This window comes from Arachis duranensis, chromosome 3, assembly GCF_000817695.3.
Source record: "Arachis duranensis cultivar V14167 chromosome 3, aradu.V14167.gnm2.J7QH, whole genome shotgun sequence".
NCBI lineage: Eukaryota > Viridiplantae > Streptophyta > Magnoliopsida > Fabales > Fabaceae > Arachis > Arachis duranensis.
This window is the reverse complement of record NC_029774.3, coordinates 38,580,748-38,585,667: the sequence shown is the minus strand read 5'-3', so window position 1 is coordinate 38,585,667 and position 4,920 is coordinate 38,580,748.

Below are 4,920 nucleotides of genomic sequence, written 5' to 3'. Positions count from 1 at the left end.
TTAGTCTCTGAATCAGATTTTTGCTCAGGTCCCTCAATTTCAGCCACAAAATACCTGAAATTACAGAAAAATACACAAACTCATAGTAAAGTCCAGAAAAGTGAATTTTAACTAAAAACTAATAAAAATATACTAAAAACTAACTAGATCATACTAAAAACATACTAAAAACAATGCCAAAAAGCGTACAAATTATCCGCTCATCACAAATCATATATGACTAAATTTCAATTCCTTAACAATTCAATTTCTTTTAACTTATTTAATTACCAATTTCTTGGTCAATTAATTAAGAAAAGAGGTTAAACACATTTTCGATTTAAAGTCGCACAACTTTTAAAATACTATTCCTAATCAAGTTAAAAATTATTAGAAAGAGTTTAATCTAATTCTGATATTAAAATTTTTAACGTAATAACAGAATTCTAGATAGAATTAGAATATTTTTCAATATTTCTAACCATTAAAGATGAAAAATGAGATTCAATTTTAAAAAAATATTAATGTATTAATCAAAATAAAAAAACACTTATATTACTAATCGATAAAATCAAATAGAACTCCTAATTTTGACAAGAAAAATTTAGTTACTCTTGATAACCTAAACTAATGAGGTGCTGCATGGATCCAATTATGATTCGATGATTCTTACTCTCTTGTGAACCATACGTTCACTTATTTAATGAACCAATTGGTAGTTCTCTTGGGGGCTTGGATCCACTATTTTTCCTTCTCATTTGTCGTTATTAATGAACAAATTGGTAGTTTCTAACTCTTACGAGCTTCTCATATAATTTCTCACATGTGGTGACCATGTTACTCTCTTCTACAAACTTTACACTAACCGCACCATAATAAATCTATGTCCAACTTGAGAGTAATGAAATGAGAAAGGAGCTCGTACCAAGTAAGTGTGACAAGCTCAGAAAATAAGAATTGGTAAAGTTTATAGACACATGCACACATATTTTTGGCATTTCCTAAGGACGAAATATATACACTATACAGTATCTGATTCCTTCTAACTAAGCATACACATGCATACAAATCTTCTAGAAGAATTATTTATTGTGTAAAATTACACATCTAAATCTTTTTTATAAACTAATTTCAACCAAGTTAAATAATATACAACTTAAAATAATACTAGTTATAATTGATTTTTTTATGTTAAACTAATTTGATTAGACTTAGTTAACAAAAAAATTTAAATATGTAATATTATTTTTATTTATTTTAACTTACCAATATATTACACTTCAATTTACCTATATCACAATTATAACCCGGTAACAATTTTCATAAAAATCCATCTTTTTATAGTAGTTTTCTAAAAAAATTGCCATAATTTAATTGTCATTTTAATTTTTTTTATTGTGTTTACTTTCTCTGGAAATCACTCATGAATGGAAATATGTACAAGATGCTTCCACAATCTAGATCTTTAACAATTCTTTAATTTAATTTGCTACAATCAACTAGCAGCACTGTACCATTGATCTATAATTTACATGGTAACCCTTAAAGCTTTTACGGATAGGGTATATGTTAATCCTATATATCATAGATGATTTAATCTAATCAACCCAAGAACAAGATATTCTTCGTTACAGATAAGCATCTTATGCAAAAGAAAATATGTGTTTTATATAAAACCTGGTTGGTAATAATGACATAGGCTATTTTAGTATTTTTTATTTTAGCTAACTAAAATTACATTAAAATAATGTGCTTCGGTATTGTTACGGACCACTCAGTCCAGTCCAACTAGCCGTCGGGTCGGGACACCACTTTCGACCTAGGCCCAAATCATCCTCACAATAGGGAGAGTCCAATGGGTCGGTTCCCAACATCCGACCTGGCCACGCCCGGCTTCCCATCCGTAAGGCCCAGGTCACCTGTTGGGTCGATGTCCTCGGGGCAGCACCCGAAGCCCCGACCCGAAATCCAGAACAACCTGATTTTCCACGTGGACTAGGACAACTCACAAGCTCTTTGGCCAGTGGGCTAGGTCATTCATGGGCCCGCCCAGCACAGTATATATAAGGGGAGATGTCAGCTCTCCCCCCGAGGTACGTCACATTTTTACCTCATTCGGCTACCATCTCGTATGGACTCTGACTTGATCGTTGGAGTGTCCTTGCAGGTGGCCACACCCCTCGTTACCTCCTCCTCCGGCTTCACTAACTTACCGCTCGTACTTCCACACCTGCTCCAAGTCCACCCGGGATCTCGCTCACCTACCTCTCCACCCGAACTTCTGAGATCGCAAAATAACGAGAAATGGCACTGTCTGTGGGAACCCTAGAGTAGACATGGAGCAACTCCCCACGTCGGAGGAGCTTCACGAAGGAGGAGGGGCCCGCCTGAGTAGGGCGAGTTCGACGGCCCGTGTCGTCGAACACCCGCGGTCCTCTGTTCAACCTAACCAGATCTACACCAAGACCCCCGAAAGACGCCCTTTCGGGGGGACGGGAGCCGATAGTGCCAAGATCATGCAGGAACTCAAACACAGAGTACAAAACCTTGAACGGGAGTAGGCTACAAGGAGCCGATCCCACAGAGACATCAGCCAATCCCACGGTGATGCCAGCCGATCTTGCACCAGCACCCGCTCCCCTTTCCGAGGACATGAGAGACGAGAAAGGAGCCCAACAAGACGCGAAGATGAAATACACACCCAAGTGACCTCATGACCTACCCAAGGCAGATCCGAAAGCCACGGGGAGTCCCGGAAAGGGAAAGGCAAGAAACGGTTGGAACCCATCATCATGGGGGCAACCCCTTTCCACCCCTCGGTCCTCAAAGTCCGGCTTCCGAGGAATTTCAACAAGCCAACGGACATGAGGTACGATGGGACGAAGGACCCCCAAGAGCATCTCACAGCCTTTGAAGCGAGAATGAATTTGGAAGGAGTAGGCGACGCAGTCAGGTGCCGGGCCTTTCCCGTGATGCTGGCCGGACCAGCGATTTGATGGTTCAATGCACTCCTGCAAGAATTAACCACAGCCATTGTGAACATCTCTCAAAGTTTCCTAGCTCGGTTCACAACACGCATAGCCAAGGCAAAGCACCCAATTAATTTGCTAGAGGTCACCCAAAAGCCCGGGGAACCGACCAGAAAGTTTCTGGATAGGTTCAACGACGAATGCTTGGAGATCGACGGCCTCACAAACTCGGTTGCTAGCTTTGCCTAACAAACGGCCTACTACATGAAGAATTTAGAAAGCACCTCACAACTAAGCATGTCTGGACCATGCAGGAAATTCAAAGCGTGGCAAAGGAAAACATCAATGATGAGGAAGTTAGTCAAGTTGTAGCAGCCAATAAACGGTAGCTCCCGAACCCGTCATCTCGGCAGGCCCCCCAGGTCGACAGATACAAAGAAGCTCCCAGAGACAGAACCCCAGCCAAGCAACACAAACAACCCCCAAGGGTTGGGAGGTTCACGAACTATACGCCACTCACGATGCCCATAGTGGAAGTCTACCAACAAATCGCGGACAAAGAAATCTTATCCAGACCTAGACCACTTAAAGAGGGAACGGGAGGCAACAAAAGCCTCTACTGCGATTATCACAAGGGTTTCGGGCACAAGACCCAAGACTGTTTCAACCTCAAAGATGCCTTTGAACAGGCCATCCGGGATGGAAAGTTGAACGAGTTCTCCCAACTTATCCGGGAACCAAGAAGACGACGGGAATGGGAGCGCTCAGAAGAAGATCGTGGCCAGACTGTCAAGGCAAGATAAGAGCCCACAGGAGCCACTGACAACCCCCCAACTTTTGTGGTTAACATCGTGGTCGGACGCGATACCCCCCCAATCCAAATCAGCAGCAAAGAAGGATACCTAGATCCTCTCTATTTTGACAGGAGGTCCCACCACCCCAAGCGGGGGACCCCCATGATATCCTTTGGCCCAGAAGATCAGTAGTTTCACGACCTCCCTGAAACCCCCCATGGTAATCACGGCAATGGTTGGGACCAGGTTGGTCAGGAGAATCCTCGTCGATACTAGAGCTGACTCCAACATCCTATTCAGGAACGCGTTTGATGCCCAATGGGACAACTACATGGGACTCAGGGAATCCGACCTTAAGAGTTACCAACACAGTGTCATGGGGTTAGGCGACAACTACATAAAGCCCAATGGGACAATCTCACTCCCAATCTACCTTGGAACCGGTGACACCAAGAGGTCGGTTTTGGCGAACTTCGTAGTCTTCAGAGACTCCACAGCCTACAACATCATTTTAGGAAGAAAATCCATCAACGAATTCTCAGCTGTGATATACACTAAATTCCTGACAATGAAGTTTGTGACGGACAAGGGAACTATTGGCTCCATTAGAGGAGACTTGGAAGCGGCGGTCGCTTGCGACAATGCCAGCCTGTCCCTAAGGAAAGAATCCAATAAGGCAGACGGCGTGTTCTTGGCAGACCTGGATGTAAGGATAGAAGACAAGCCGAGGCCAGAACCAGAAGGGGACATGGAAAAATTTCAGATAGGAAAGTCGGCAGAGCAGTTTACCTTCGTAAACAAAAATTTGCCCCATGAACTCAAAGGCCCCCTTATGGAGGTCGTAAGGGCAAATGACGACCTCTTCGCATGGACGCCATCAGACATGTCGGGCTTGAACCTCGAGGTTATGTCCCACCGACTAGCCGTCAAACCAGACGCAAAGCTAGTAGCACAACGGCGAAGAAAAATGTCCCAAGAAAGGACCAATGAGGTCGCCAAACAAACAGCCGGGCTACTTGAAGTAGAGTTCATCAAAGAGCTTGAATACTCGACATAGCTATCTGTTCATACCCAGGATCGAGCCACCCGACCCGGGATGTTTAGCGACAGAGCAACGACCTCTTCAGGTCTGACTACCCGACCTCTTCTCAAAGAGCACGGCCAAATTATCAGGAAAG